Source organism: Lemur catta, chromosome 14, assembly GCF_020740605.2.
Source record: "Lemur catta isolate mLemCat1 chromosome 14, mLemCat1.pri, whole genome shotgun sequence".
In the NCBI taxonomy this organism is placed as follows: domain Eukaryota; kingdom Metazoa; phylum Chordata; class Mammalia; order Primates; family Lemuridae; genus Lemur; species Lemur catta.
In genome coordinates, this window is record NC_059141.1 from 61,005,542 (window position 1) to 61,022,795 (window position 17,254).

The 17,254-nt window shown below is 39.8% G+C and overlaps 1 protein-coding gene across 5 annotated transcripts in view; it reads right to left on the reverse strand.

Annotated features, from left to right (window-relative positions):
* Positions 1–17,254, reverse strand: part of NRG3 (neuregulin 3) — a 1,032,879-nt gene that overhangs the window by 544,979 nt on the left and 470,646 nt on the right. The gene's annotated exons all lie outside the window — the stretch shown is intronic.

Here is a 17,254-nt window from a genome sequence, read left to right on the forward strand (position 1 = left end):
GAAAGGAGTTTGTGTTTTCCAGCCAATACTAGACCCTTAGACAAAGGCAGTGCTCAGTGAATGAAGCCCTTCTGAGTACACAGAAGATGCACTATAATGGTTAATTTATTCTTGTCTTTCCACTCAAATCAAGCTTAGTGAGCAATTACGGAACACTAACATGTGCACATCATCTTATTTATTATTATATTCTAAACATATATTGGAATCACTCTTAACAAAGGCATGGATAATGAAGACCATGATAGTACCTAGACACATGCTACAATGATGAACCTTATGCTAAGTGAAAGAACCACACAGAGAAGTCATATATCGTATGAGTCAATTTAACGTGGAATGTCCAGAATAGGCAAATCCACAGAGACAGAAAGAAGATTAGTGGTTGCCAGGGGCTGCAGTGAAGTGGTTGCCAGGGGCTGCAGTGAAGGGGAAAATGGGGAATGACTACCAATAGGTATAGCATTTTGGGAGGTGGGAGGTTGATTAAACTGTTGTGGAATTAGTGTTTTTGATAGTTGTACGACCTTGTAAATATTCTAAAACCACGAATTGTATACTTTAAATGAGTCAATTTCATGACATGTGAATTGTATCTCAAGAAAAAGAGTTCACAGACAAATTCCTTAAACTTTAAAATACCGTTTCATCAATTCCAACATTAATGGTCTTGCCCATGTCAGCACTCTGGAATTAGTGTCATAATAGTTGTGTGTCACTGTTTTCTCTCTCAGCAGTACACAAAGTAATGTTGTGTTCGAAAAACTGATTACATCTTAGAGTTGATGAAATATGGAATATTTCTGATTTCACTTACCATTAGATACAAAGGCAACTATTGAAAATCTGTATTTCAAAGAATTTATGCTGGAGACAAATTAATTGTTGGATGGATTTTTAGTTTGAAATATTTAAACTAAATCTACTCAGTAAATAATCAGTTTTTCTTTGGTAAAGATGAGGACTGTTACAGAATTCTTAATGACCACAAATTCTTTAACTTTCTTCTCATAAGGAGCTGGGCTCTATGTGCCCTCTCCTTGAGCCTGGGTAGACAGTGACTGTTTTCAACAATATGGTACAAAGAAAGTGATCCAAGGTGACTTCTAGAGCTGGTCACAGAAGGCCATGCAGCTTCAGCTCCCTCCTTGGTTCTCTTGAGACACTTGCTCAAGGGGAAGCCAATCACCACATAGGAATTCTGATTATTTTAAGACTACCAAGCTACAGAGGCCACATGTAGGTGTTCTGGCTGACAGCACCAGCTGAGCTCCCAGCTGACAGCCAGCGTCAACTGCCAGCCCACCGAACGAGCCATCTTGCATGTGCAGCCCAATCAACCGCAGCCCAGATGATGTCTGACTGAAACCGGCACGGGATCCTGAGAGAGACCTGCCCACCCAGGCCTTTCTTGAATTCAAGGTCCACAAAAGCATGAGCAAAATAAAACAGTTGGTTCACACCACTACGTTTTGGGCTAATGTGTTATGTAGCAACAGTTACTAGAACAAGGACACAGTTGAGAAGGTCATATTTTCTCTGATAATGACCCATTCAGACAAACCAGCACACATTTTTATTACACATCCTTCACGAAAGAATGTCGATTACTATTAATATTTTCTACCCAGTTCAGAATCCCTGCAGCTCTTTGTTTATCCAAGCTCTGGTTCCCTACCTTTCTTAATAGAGTACTAATTTATTATTTATAAATATGTTTGAAAACACAAATACAAGCATTATACAAACCACCATTGCTTTCTTTCAATTGCCTTCTGCTTATATGCCACTCTTACATAAATTGTAAACCTGCCATTTGTTTGATATATAGTTAATGAAGTGTTATTATATGCAAATAGAATGGACTTATCTCATTTGCAAATGTTTTACGTTGGACTTAATTATAGTAGTAATTGGTAGACAGTCTTAATAACTTACTTTGAAAATTTTCTATCTGACATTAAAACCGTCCATAGCTGTTCAACTGAATTCTCACTGCCCATAAAAAAGAAGTCTTAACTTCTTTACTTGAAATACAAGATCCCCTATTACAAAATGCCACCTTAGTTTCCACATCTCCTATTATCTCCCTTCAGACACTTTCTGTGCCAATCTAAGTACAAATCTGACATATGGCATCATACATAGTCACTTACCGACTGAAATTACATGTGTGGAAGAGTGTCCCCACCATGTCTGCAGTCTTAGGCTTTACAGGTTTTCTAGTCTGCAAAGCTTTCCATAAATCCTCAGCCATAGATACCATCTTCCTCCTTGGAAATTAATCCATGTGAGTTTTTTACTCTTGCATTATTACTATCATGGTATCTTATGCAAATATTTACCCCAAAAGCTCTCCTGGAAAAGATGATTAGCAAATGTCACTGAGGAAAATCACAGAAGAATAAATAAGTGAATAAAGGTATAACTAAATGAAAGGTTTAATTTAGATTTGTCTGTCTTCTCCCCTGAGAGAAGTCAACATAGCCCTGGAATTTCCATAAAGAATTGAATTATAACTTTGTAATATGTAAGAACTTTTTACAGTGATAACTTTGTAAATTTAACTGTCTGTCATCATATGAAAAGACAGCTATGGTGCTAAATTGATCCATTTCATGAACTAGTTAAAAGATCATGTCTGAGAAGGGCACATTCGTTGTTCACTTAAAGAGGGTTGAATTATTAATATAAGCATGAACATCAGTTTTAAGCTCTGGTTTTAGTCTCATTTCAAAGCCTTTGCACGGGCTATGCCTTGTGCTGGAACCGATATTTGATCACATCATGGATGATCTTTTGGGGATTTTGTGTCAAACATTCTCTCAGAAAGCATTCCCTGACCACTCTACGTACCTGTCCTCTCTGTTTTCTGTAATACCAACTAAATTTATTAATACTTTTTAGAGACAGGGTCTCAATAACACCCCACTTATTTCCTTTGTAGCATGTTTCAAAACTCATTGGTATTTTTTTTATTTATTTGTTTGTTTGCATTTTAACATACCAGCTTCATCATGAGGGCCTTATTTTCTTGTTCTCTGTTGCATCCCCAGCTCCACTTGGATAGCCTGGCACAGAGTAAGCACCCAGCATGTCACAGTCATGAAAGTAGGATAGCAGTGATAAGTGGGCCACCCACACGCATCTGGGCTGACACGAGTCAATCACAAAGCTGAGCTAAGCATATTAATGCATTATCTTGTTTTCTTCTTGTTACTCCCTACATCTGCTTCATGAGGCACATAGCAGTTTGTTCCCGTTATACAGTTAACTATCACACAGAGATTACTTGACTTTTACACAATTAGAAGTTCATAACTGAAGTGACAGAGTTGGGTTTATAACTCAGGATTATCTTCAACAACTCAGTCTTATCACCACTCTGTCCTTCTGCTTAGGGTCGGTTACCTCTGCATCACACCCACTGAGTACAAATTCCAAAACAAGAATTCCTGTTGAAGACAATTTAAGGGCGAAAAAGGCTACACCCTTAAAAACATTATATGGAAATAGTTCATACCTGTGAGATTCCAATTTTAACTGCTCTTTCCTGTTTCCCATTTATCTCTATCTAGGCTGCTTTCCCGATGTTATCTCTTATGGCGGTCATCTTAAATTGAAGAAGAATCAAAATAAAAGAGACCAACGGGGTCTTTAGGAAAGGATTTGGGGAAAGCAGAGCAAACAAAAGAAATAAGGAGGATCTAGAGGTATCCTGGATATGAAAATATGAATAATAACAACAATAATGATGGTGATAAGAAGAAGATTCCAGTTTGAGTTCTGGAAATGAATAGCCCATGAAAATTAATTACGTCCTAGAGAGCAGTCACAAGGGAAAATAATTCAATTTGGTCTTTGGATAAATGCAAACAGTACCTGTCTGAATGTAAAACAGACCAAGTTGCTAAGCCACCAAATTGCCAAGCTCACATAACTAGTGAGAATTTTTATATATTCACAATATCAATAAGAAAAACATCCTCAGAAGTTAGAAGACAGGATTCTATCCCTTCTTCTGAGTGAATGCATGATGGTGGGACTGTCACTTTCCCTCCCTAAGCCTCAGTCTCTTTGTCTCTCGATTGGGCAACATCTGCATTGCCTGTCTCCCAGGGACACTGCAGAGTTCCAAGCACATAATGCCAGGAGAGGTGTGAAACCTTTAAAAGTCTGTCACTCTCACTTTGATGGCTATTCCCTCTGAGCTCTTGAGGTAGAATTTATGCATGACTGAAAAAGAAGACACAATTAACAGAGGACCTGCTTTGACATGAACGTGACAAGGTCATTTTATATTCCCGGGCCAGTCTCTTCTACCTCACTGGCTTGTATAATGACATACCTGAAAGTGCTATGAAGGCAACAATGTGCTGTAGAAATGTGAGGTATTATCATTGCTGTTGCTATTTCAATTATTTCCCCTACGTTAGCTGATTAATTTGTCAGAGGACTTACATTGTCCCACGAGCAGTGGAAAGGTCTGTATCCTTATTTGCAATTATCCCAAGTGTCCTAATACTTCAGTATGTAAATAAACAATATAATTGGTAGGTAGAAAATTAAGGTAGCTTTAGCATCTAAGTCATCCAGCCCCCTTAATACTGAATAGTTCATCTTTCTTCTTGCTTAGCAATCACCTGAACTCTGTGATAGGGTGCCCCAAATTACCAATGCTATTCGAGACATCACCTTGTTTTCTTACTATCTTCATGCATTTTGACAATATTGACCTTGGTATTAGCAGCCACAGAGTAATACAAATAATTTTTAATGTACTATATTCCATAGATAATGATTGGACAAAATTAGGGACAAAAATGACTCAAGCCAATCAATTTAAATCAGAGCGAAAAACATTCTCAAACCTAGTTTTATAAGTTAACTTGCCTTAACTTGTCTACCAGAGTCTGATCATTTGCAAAAGTTCTTAAAAATTCTTCTAACCAATAAGATTGCAATCACATCAAAGACAGGAAAGGTGCTTCCATGACAATTCTCTTTCATGCTTTTAAAACACAAACTCTTCCCACTCTACCCTTCACTCACTTTGTTCCAGCCACCACAGCCATCCTTCAGGTTCTCAGATGAGCCACGTCAATCCTAGCTCAGGGCCTTTGCACATGCTTCTCTCCCCACATTGCTCTTACTCATGCTACCCACACATCCTTCAAGTTTATCCTCCTCCTTCAAATTTCACCTTCACATATTGTATTAGTGATTTGCCAAGAGTGGTCTCATTTGACCACTTCTCTGAGGACTTGCCCACTTTGGTTAGTGCCCGCATTGTCTCCAGCCACAATAACATCCAAATTTCCCTTGGAGCACTTCATCATTTGTTTCTAATCTTCAAAGAACAGAGATTGTGTCTCTTTCACTTCCCACTCTTGACCCAGCCCCTAACGCAACGCAGCAGGGACTTAGCAGTGTTTATTGCATGGATGAGAGAAAGGTTTAATCTATTCATCCAGAGCACTCTCTCTGTGCCAGAACCTGTGCTCTGTGGTGATAGGGAAAAGTGGAGAAATGAGGAGTGTGTCAGAATCTCAAGGTGCTCACAGACTGGCTAATGGCATTTAACGTAAAAATGAATGACCTTTCCCCCTACAATCATGCTTGTTACAACACAGTAACTCAGACCCTATAAAATTAACAGACTCCACTTATAATAAATGACATCCTAACTTTCAAAATGACTACTTCTTCAATAAATATACAGAAAGAATTATCTGTGAAATATCTTACTGTAACTTAAGAAATGTTTTTGTTTTGTTTTGTTATGAGACAGAGTCTCACTATCACCTAAGCTGGAGTGAGGTGACGTGATCATAGCTCATTGGAACCTCAACTCCTGGGCTCAAGTGATCTTCCTGCTTCAACTGCCCGAGAAGCTAGGATTACAGGCACGGGCCACCACACCTGGCTAATTAAAAAAAAAAGAAAATTGTAGAGATGTGGTCTCACTCTTTTGCCTAGGCTCGTTTCAAACTCCTGGCCTCAAGCAATTCTCCCGCCTTGGCCTCCCAAAGTGCTGAGATAACAAGCATGAGTAACCAAGCCCAGCCAAGAAAGCTTTAACATAATGTTCATCTCTATTTAATATTCATTCATTCATTCATTCATCCAGCCATTCATTCAATAATTCTATCAGCAAATAAAGTACAAAATAATGATTAAGACAGCAGGATCTCGAGTAAGACAATGTAGCTTCTACATTGCAGCTTCTCTATTTAGTCATGTAATTTTCACAAGGCTGTGCCTCAGATGTACAGGCTGTGAAACTGGGTAAGAATAAAAGTATGTTATTAGATAAGGTTAAATTAATACCCGATAATTCCAATACAAACAAAGCCCTGATGACTGCATCCTACCCTGGCCTCTTTCTAAGGGCCCTGTGGGAGGCACCATGCCTCCCCTTGCTGTCCACTGAACACCCCAGAAGATCTTCTTGGAGGAGTGAGCTAGGCAGGTTTGTGAATTTGAATGAACCAAGTCCTCCCATTCTGTACTCAGACCAGCCATTTATACTGAGGTTTGAATGCCTATTTCTTAGTTGTGATACACACTTACAAAGAAAAAGAAAAGTGAAATATCAGAACACAAACAGTCTTAAGCATTAATTGGAAAGCTCACGCTCAGCCTAGGAGTTAGTATAACTTTTTCCTATACCCAAACTTTTAACCTTACAACTCAGTTCAGCAAACCTGAGGTCACAAAATTCCATAAATAATTCAAAGTATAAAAAGTTGTTTCTCATGTATTAGTTAACTTGTAAATTCTAAAATATACGTTGAGGTTCAGGTTTTTCCATTTTACAGATGGGAAAACTGAGGGCTTGAGAGTTGGCATGGCGTGCCCAAAGTCCTATCATTGATAAGAAGTGAACTTAGAAAGCAGGTCTTACAGAGGACAATCCATGTTCCTTTCTGCCATTGCCCCTCCATTTCTAAATAAGCAAAAGCAAGCACTTTTCAAAGAATTCTGCACCCTCTTAAGTGTTTTCAGTTCTAGAAACATCCCTAAGGGCAAAAACCATATGAAAGCTTAGAGGCTGCTATTTTTCTTTTCAAACTATCTTTATTTTATATCAAAAGCTCATGTTTTAAATCATGTGCATTAAAATAGATGTCATTTGGGAAAAATGTTTAAATTTCAAGATTCAAAAGTGGTTTTGAAATATGTATGCCCTTTTCAAGCTGAAGAGGAAGAGTGACACATAATCTATAAATTATACTGGAATCTTGTTAATTCTAATGAAAATCTGGAAGAGCTGTTGCCAATTAATGAATCTTGCAAATAATTAAATGACATAAAATGTTGGCTAAAGGGCAGTTTTTCTGAATGGGGGAGGGCTGTGTTCTTTTTGCTGCTGGAGACGAGATGCTGATGACAATCTGGAGCCTATTCCGAAAGAAAAAAGAAACGCAAAAGGATTTACAAGGTTTGAGTGATGGGATGCTCAAATGAATACAGTTTTCACTGAGAAAATAGGGCTAATATTTCATCATTAAGTCAATGTTTTTATGGAGTCTCATGGAAGCTGATCTGAAAATAATTACCTAGCATGAAGGCATCCTCATGTCGTCATGTGTTTCAGACAACAGAATGGTATGTTAGGCCTTTCTGTGGTGCTATTACTTATTTTTAACCTCAACCTGGGAAAATTATTTCCATCCTGGATCACATAGGTCTCTTTAAATTACAACAATAGCTGCGGGCAACATTTACCTTAAGTCAGCTATCTTTCTAAAAATAGTTAAAAAACCCAATAGTTGAGATCCAGTTCAACTGACCTGTCTGTCAAAAATCAAAAGCAAAAATGAGAGCGAGGATCTCAGAGGAAACAGCTTGGGACCAAGTCCAATAAACACAGTGATCAATTTTTAGTGTAATGATCTCTTCAATGTCATTACTAGTAGGTACACACACTGACACAAACAAACATAGACATATTTGAACTTTATTCTGAATGCCAAACAATGACTAATAGTTTTATTGATTTCTTTTAAAATATAGGGAGAAGAGGATATGTATAATAAGCTTCAGGTTAGCGATGTCAAAAGAAGTTTTCACTACACTGTTCACTGGCTGTCCGTGGAGAGATGACAAGAGAAATAAATGAGTGAAAAAATTTCACATGGTAAATATGACTTAAAGTGCCAAGATCCTAAGATCTGGTCTGTTTATAAGCACCTAGGTGGGACACGCTGTGCCCATGAGGCCTGCTTGAGCAACAACTGGAGACAGACAGACAGACAGACAGACAGACAAACAAAAATCACCTCTTCAGTTAGAAAAGGAAAAAATCGGGTTTTTCCTGAAAGTTGATCTTCTGATTACTAACTAAGCACAGCTCTGGATACAACTTAATTTTCTCTTTGGCCTTGAATTTCAGAAAACTCATGGCTGAATATTTTGGTTAACAGAAGTAATATTCTATATGGGAAATAATAACCACCAGCATCCTTATTTCTATGACTATTTAATTTTAACATATACTCTCTCAATTGCTTCTTTGAAATAGACAGGCAATATACTCGTTAGTACCCAGTGAGAACCTAAGAGGCAGATTTATAGGCAAAATACCTATAATTGGAAGATTTCAAATGCTCTTTCACTAAAGATTTTCCTTAAAAATGTCAACATAAGTATATATTATCATAATTTAAATAATGAAGTTTCATCATAGAAACCTAATTTTAACAAATTTCTGATGGGCCTCAATATCAGGTGAGTCTTTAAAAAAATTGTTGCATATAAACATTTTTTTAAAAATTACTGAATAAACCCAATAAATAAACATAACCTCATCCCACAAACTTCCAGGCCCTTTCACTCATATTTTTATTTTTTGTGACTTTAAATGGAATCTGATATCTGCTTTTCCAAACTTGATGCCAAAGAAAAACATTATAAACCTTAAGAAAACCAGGTTGAATTATCTAAAGGCAAATATCAAAGGCACTTTAACTCAAATAAAACAGAAATATGAACATCAAATAATTCAAATAACTTCTTTTTGAGGATTGACAAGATATAGGGCTCTAGGTATTCTGAAATCAAGAACTTCAGGGCCACTATTATTGGACCTTTTACAAATAAGAAAATGAACACCCTGAAAGCAGATCAACAAATTATTTAAAGTGTCCTGTATCCAGGTGACCCTCATGTAAGAGAAGGGGAGTGAAAGTACTATGTGAAAGTCCTATAGAACCAGGGTACAATCAATGTGTCAAGTTGTCCCATGATCTTACTTCATACTGTGTGGAATTTGTGCACACCTCCCTCTACCTAGAAGATATATATACATACATATATATATATGGAATATGTTAACTAATATATTTATATTATGTCTATGACATAATTTATATTACATATATGTACATATATATGCATATATATATATATATATATACACACACACTCAGATTCATATGCATGTATGTGTAAAAATTTTTCCAGTCTTCTAGGTCTAGCTTACATTTCACCTCTTTCTGAGAATCATCCTGATTTACCCAGTTGAAATTACTCATAGATAATTCTCCTTTCCAGGAAACACTTGCTGGCAGCGACAGTGGCAGAAGTCCTATCTGCCTCTGTCTGAAAGAGTGTAGCAATTACTAGCTGGTCTCATAGTCACCCTTGCACCTTTCTCATTTCCCCCACTAAACTGAATTGCTTAAACCCAAGGAAGAGATAGCACAGGGTGGGCAGTCACACCTGGAATTTTGAACCAAAGAATAGTTTGATCTTTTCTCCAATAAGAATCAAGTTCATGTACTTGACCAAGTTATTTAACCTTTTAGCCCTGGTTGTTCTAAGTGTGGTCCTTGGGCCAGTAGCATCTGTGTCGCCTGAAGTTTGTTAGAAACAGAGAACCTCAAGTCCCACCCAAACCTAGTGCATCTGAAGCTGCATTTTAGCATGCTCAGTGGTTGATTTGCATGCAGATTAAATTTTGAGAAGCAGCATTCTCAGGTTCTCAGGAACCTTCCATTTTCCCACCTATAAAATTTAGATAACAGTAGCTAACTTCCAGGGATGCTGGGAGGATAAAGTATAAATCAAGTGCTTATCTAAGTACCTGAAACATAGTGTGTGCTTGATAAACATTATCTCTTTTAGTTTCTGTTGCTGACATGACCAACAGTGCCGTTTACTATTATTACATAGTTTTATCATTTAAATTCTCTGAACTGAATCTCTAAAATTGGGATAATTATATATGATATCTATACTTTGCTTTCTTTTTCTAAAGATTAAATCATTTAATATTTGTAAACTATCAAACATAAGAGTTTGTCCACTGTTAGTTTTCTTCTCCCAGCCATCCCTGCTTAAGGATAGACATCAATTTGAGGCCTCTTCGCACAACCATTGTGCCTGTCAGAGAGCAGGGATTTGCTGAATGGCATGGAAATCCATTGGGGGTGTTTTAGATGCTTCCATAATCTTCTGAAAGTAGACATAAATTTCCAAGTGCTAAATTACATGGAGGAAACAATTAAAAAATGCCTATGTGCAAATAGCAATTTATGATGACTTTTCATTGCTGCTGCTTTGGCTTATTAGAAACCCCCATCTCAATCCCTTGCTGTTTTGGACTGCACGTTTGTGTACCCCAAAATTATATGTTGAAACCCTAATCCCCAATATTAAGGGAATGGAGCTTTGGGGAGGTAATTAGGTCATGGGGGTGTAGCCTCTTAGTGCCCTTTTAAGAAGAGGAAGAGAGTTAGACCTTTCTTTCTGCCACAGTAGGACGCAACCAGAAGCCGGCAGTCTGCGACCCAGAAGAGGCCCTCACCAGAATACGACCACGCTGACACCGATCTCAGATCTCAGACTTTCAGTCTCCAGAACTGTGAGAAATAAATACATTTCTGTTGTTTATAAGCCACCCAGTCCATGATACTCTGTTTTAGCAGCCTGGACTAAGACACTTCCCCACTGATACTCCTAGCATGGAAAATAAAAGTTTCTTTTGTTGAGTTTTAAAATAGCTAAATTTCCTTCTGACATTTTAAGAAAAGCATTTTATATCATACTTGTATTTATTTATATATGCCCTATGTTTGAGTTGGTATAAATCCCTTCTATTTGTTATGTCCAGAAAAAGCAAAAAGAGAAAGAATCATCCTATTATTCTGTTGCTCAATACAGCCATGGTTGTTCCAACCTTTCATTTTCATTGTTTGCTTATTAGGTGAATATACTTTTTGAAATAAATATATCTGCTAATGATCATGATTCTCATTTAACTAAAAGAGAAGCATGTGTCGCAGAGAGTGAGATGAGAAGCTGCGCCAAGAATAAAAGGGATCCACAAACAGTCAGCAATGTCAAAATTAACTACCACTTGTCAGTCTCAGGAATTGTAGCAGCAGTTTAAGTAGATTTCAATGGCAATCTTGCATTAAATCCTTTAGAAATGCTCCACGCAATCCGTGTATCCTGCTTCCTTCTGTACTGAAGGGGTGGGTGAGAAACTTGTAGTGGGAGGAACACCTTCACTGAGTCAGAAAATCAGCTCAAGCACATTCCTTCTGCCTTGTTTCCAGGGTGTCACAGCAGGTCCTGGGGCCCCGGAGTGATCACCAGCAGGACTTACTGGTGCTGCCTGTGGGCTTCTTCCTTCTCTGTACTGTTTACTCAAACTCCACCCTCCCTTACTTTGCAGTAAAAATGCACATTTCTTGAGCCTTTTGGACATGGCCTTTACCTTGTCCTGTTTCTGAAGCACATGTTAAAATGTTGGTTTGAGCACTTACTATGCTTAAATTCAACTGGGGGGGAAAGGACTTCTTGATCTCTTACTGATTTCACAGTTTTCCCCCTCCCCGCCGCCCCCAGCTCCCAATGCACATATGCAAAGGCAGGATTGCTAGCAGATCCCAAGTGGAACTATTGTTTGATCTGGACCCACTTGTTCAAATTAGCTTTGCCCCCTTGGAAATTCCTTTTAAAACTTGGGAGAAGCTACACTGACCCAATAAAAGGCACTGAAAACAAGCCTCGGCTTTTCAAGACCTTCTCTAGAGTTTAATCGTTTTCCCCACTTTGCAAAACCTCTTTCCTTCTCCTGCTGGCTACAGCTGACCTCCCGTTGGCTCTGATGTTATTTCTCTCTGCAGGACCAGCTGTTTCACAAAGCTGCTGCTGCTGGGTCTGGTCTTGGCTTTCCCACCTCCCCCGGTCCCATGGGTTCTCAGGCCCAAGGCCACTCCGGCCAGCCCTGTGGGTCTAGCCCAACCCCTGGGTGTCTGCTTTCCCAGGGCACCCTGCCTGTTGCATAGATTAAATGCCACTGCCTGGGGGACAGTTGCAGAGCGAATTTAGCCTAGTGACTGACAAGTCAGAACCCAGCTCTTCTTGCTACGTACACTGTAAGTGCTCCAAGACAGACTGCCCTGTGGGGACCAGGAGAACAGCAGGTTCTCCAACACCTGCAGCAGGAGGTCTTCCCCGACCTTGCCTTCCCCTCTCTCAGGAGGCAGCTGGTATTTGCCTTTTACTCTCTGGGATAAGATGGCTCTCATTAAATGTCTGAGAGGTAGCTTGGAGGAGACATCAGCTGCTCTCTTTCTTTATAAAGAGGGATGTTATCTATATTAAAAAGAAAAATATTGGTTTAGCCTCCCTACCACACATTTCCTGGGAGAGTGTGGTATTTTGCCCTTTTGCATTACAAAGTGTCCTTGTGAAAAATGAGGTAACAAATTCATTTTTGACAGGCATTTAAAACCCTGGCATTTAGAAGCTGGCCAGCGGCTTTTGCATTGACTCCGGATTATAAATGTCTAAAAGATACTGAATAGGATAAGCAGAAACTGTCGTGAGCAAATATTGTCCGGATGACACATACTCAGATCGCTTCTTCCTAATTGGCCTACTGTCTTTAATTTTATTTCTTGCTTAGAGGAAGCAAGACTCCGGGACCACATGCTCCCTATGAAATGCAAATGTTTTCTTTCATTACAAGAGAATTTTGGTTTTTAATGAATACATTTCGTTTTCTAAATGAGAATTCAACTTCAAAATTATCCACATAATTTGGGAGCACCTTTTTCTTCCCAGCACACCGAACCCCTCACACGGTGTGGCAAACCAGGTTAAATAGCATTAAAACATTCAGGCTGTGCAGGCAATAGTCTTAAGAGTCTAGACATTGGCAGAAAGAGAAGAGACACCCTGCAGAAAGTAAGGAGGTAAGGGCACGTCATCTCCTCCCAGGATGAGCAAAGACTGTCTGGAAACACTCAGGGGACACCAAGTGGAGCAACTGGGGGAGAAGGATGGCCGACACAGCAGGAAGACACGGTGATACCAGAGAGACAGGCCTTCTCTCTCTTTGGAGACTCACAGAGAGACAAGAATGGGGCAAGTTTGGGGGCTTGTGATTAGGCAAGCAGGGACTACAGATAGATACTAAGGATTAATAGCAAATTCTTCATGTGACCATACCCAGCATCCACAAAGCAACCATGATACATTAATAGGAACAAAGAAACTTTAGAAATCCATGGTTTAAGCACACGCACGCGCACACACACAAATATGGTCAGTCCTTGCTTTGTATGGTTTTAACATGCATGAATTTCTGCTACCACACTTAAATTAAATAGCACCAGTCTCCCAACAGTCTCCCACAGTTCAAATTTAAGTTATCCCAGCACATTAACTGTTAGTAACTACATAAACTACAAACTTCCCTGCTGGCTCTTCAGTCTGCAAATCACCGTGTAAGTGACAGATAGACTTCCTGACCAATGACCAACCACGTCACTTCTTTCAGAGTCTTCAGTGATGGGTCACTGAGCACAGATTAGTTCATGAGCAGACAGCAAAGTGTGTAGCTGTGTTGCCTCATTCTCTTCCAGTGATAAACCCATTTAAACATAAATAATAGAGAAAGGGAATTGGTCAATAAAAATAAAAGGGCAACAAAGAAAGAGTAACACAGCTGCAGTGAAATTTGAATTGAATGTAAATGAAATTACAGGAGCAGTATCTAACCACGGGAACACTGACACTTCTGCCATTTAAGAGACCTAATTATGCAGCCAAAGGAACTCAGTGAAGGCAAAGTTATTGGCATGAATATGGAAAGTGGTTATCCTGGATAGAGCTGGAGCCCATTCTACTAAGTGAAGTATCACAAGAATGGAAAAACAAGCACCACATGTACTCACCATCAAATTGGTACTAACTGATCAACACTAATGTGCTGGCTAGCTGCGGGATGGGCATGCTTGTAGCTCTGACTCGGGCAGTGTAAAGGCCAATTTATGTAACCAAAGCATTTGTACCCCTGCAATACTCTGGAATAAAATAAAAATAATATGGAAAGTGGTTGTGACAAAAAGGATGAAAATTTTCAGAGGAAGCAAGGCCAGAAAAAATATCTTCACATTAAGAAAATTCTTGGGGATATTTCACACCATTGAAAACTCAAAGAATAAGATGTTGGAAAATCATCCAGTCTTTGAAAGGAGTATGGCAATTTGCCCAGGCAGAGAAAAGTCCTCCATATTGTATATTATATGACTAGAAGAACAAGGTGAGCCTGTTGAAACCAATCCTGATAAGATTTTAACAAAGAAACAACATACTTAAATCCCATTCATTATTAAGCTAACATCGCACCAGTTCAGCTTTTACTGGTCATTGTTACAACCCTAACCTACTGTGGAAAGCAACGACTGACTGAATAAATGGATGGATGGATAATGGATGATGGACAGATAGAAGATAGATAGATAGATGACACATACTGTTATATTGTCTACAATTTATTTTAAAATGCTTCATCCTAGACGAGGTAAAATATCAGTCCATATTACTTATTATGGCCACATGCAAATTGGATGAATGCATGATCCCAGCTGTGTGTACCTGACATACGGGCAGTCTTTTGAGGGAGGGTTCTGTTTCCAGATTCCAATTAAGCCAACAGAATCCTGCCCTAAGAATGTTGTCATGCCTGCAATGTGCTTGGTGGAGTGCCTAAAACAATTGGTGGTATAATTTTCTTTATGCTTACTTGCTGGTAAATGTTAGTATATGTGTGCATCAGTTAACTATTACCACAATAATGTGCAACAAACAAGCTTGATATTTCTGTGACCTACAACACATCTCCGTTTGTTTAGGGAACTGTGGGCTGGCAGAGTTTCAGCTGACCCTGCACTTATGGGCCGTACTTGGGGTCTCCTTCTGCTGAGGGGACAGCAGCTACCTGGAATGTGTTCTCCGCATGGCAGTCACAGAAGCTAAGAAAGCAATTCCAACCTCACGAGCTCGTTTCAAGCCTCTGTTCCAATTATCTGCAAAATTACCACTGATCAATGCAAGTTGCACATCTGAACCCCACATCAAAAGGTGGAGAAGTACCCCAACTATGAAGCCATGGCAAGGTTATACTTGTAACTATACTCCTACTAGGAGGGAATAGTCGGGACCAATAATTTACTGTATTGCAGCATGGGAGAGTCCAAGCTGAGATTTACCTCCATTGTTGCATGGCACCTGGCAGCAGCAAGGCCGTGGGAGGGGAGACCTCAGCGCCCACCCGCCACTCTGAAGGCTACAGGTAACAGTCAAAATAACCTGTTACACCTTGTCTTCCAGGTCAGTTTGCAACAAATGGCTTGAGCACTTTAATTCAAAAACAATAGATATTTTCTATATTTCTCTAATGGTCTTTATAAAAATACTGCTGGTGTGGTAATTAAATAAAAAGCAAAGTCTGGCTGGTGTTTTAGCCAAGTGCCAGTTCAGAAGTTCTGATGCCTTTCCCTGGCTCCGCGCGCCCCATCGTGTTTGAAGAACCCTAACAGAGAAGAGAGGAGGGGTGGAAAGAAGGGCTCATTCCGTAACTGTCTCACTGTCCCAGACTGTGCAAGTCTCACCCCCTAGATGGGAATCAGGCCCACAGGGAGTTTGCATCCTGATTCCTTCCTCCCGTGTCTGCCCGTTATCCTCCCAAGCTAGTGCATGAGGGGGCTCTGCGGTGGCAGCCTGTCTGTGGAGGGGGGTGGGCCAGCCCCGGGCCTCGTGGGTGTCTGCTCGTCATAGGCCTGCTTCGTAAATGTGCTCCTGCATCTGTTCCTTAGCAGACTGAGAGCGCGCCAAACAGGGTGTGACATGCGAGAGGAAGAGAAGCCCCCTCACGCTTAGCTCCAGAGGAAATGCTCTGTCTGGGCTTCCTGGTGGCTCGCTGTGCCTGCCAGCATGCTGGAGAAGTAGCACAGGGCCACAGAGGAGGATGCGGGCTCAAAGAGACAACTGAAGACGAGGCAAACTGAGTAGCCATTCACATCTATACATTGCGTGAGAATTTCTATGTGGGTGCAGTTTTGAAATAGGATAAAGGTATGGAAAGGTGATGACTCAAATTACTTGGCATCCACGTGGGAGAATCTCTGACCTCACAAAATACCTTCTGCAAACAAGAAAGGGGTAAAAGTCATTCCAAATATAAACTATCATACAGCAGGCAGATATATAAGCAGCAAAATTTAAAGTGTACCCCTAACATGGAGGTCAGCTTATTGATAACCATTTCATTCTTCCTTTCATAAGCACTTACGGGAACTGACCAGGTGCCCACATCTATGCCAGGAGCAGAAGTCTAGTGACCTCACATCTGCTGCTCCTCTAAGTCCTACTCTTGGCAATCGGAGTGAGTCTAACAGCTGATTTGCTTGTGTTCCTAGTAACATGATTATTCTGGTTTACTTTTTCAGGTTGCTTATGCATTCTTAAGGGACTAGATGAACACAGGTTCAAACCTAGCTCTAATACTTCCTTTTCCTCAGCATGCCAGATTTCTAACTTCTTTATAGCACTTTTCCCCCACTTTGAGAGATCATTCCCTCCTTGCAAAGACTTCCTTTGCACTCTTTTCAGAACCCTCTTCCTTTCTGACAATCATCCATGTCAATCAGTCATGTTTGAACAGGCTGAATGCTAACTGTATTCAGAGTTCTTTTTCCCGGACCTCACACAGGTTAGAAGATGTACCTGCCTCTTGGGTCTTGGGAGGTGAGATGAGAAGTCAGAGTCACATGGTATCCTAATCTCAGCATCATCCAATTAAGAGTCCTGTCTCACTGCTATTTCATTTTCTTTCCTTCTTAGGGGACTTCCAGGAAGACGTTACTTACAGAAGCTGCACAATATGCCCATGCTACTGATAGCTATGCCTTTGTTCTTAGTGTCGATACTCTCAATTGTCACAGGGTCC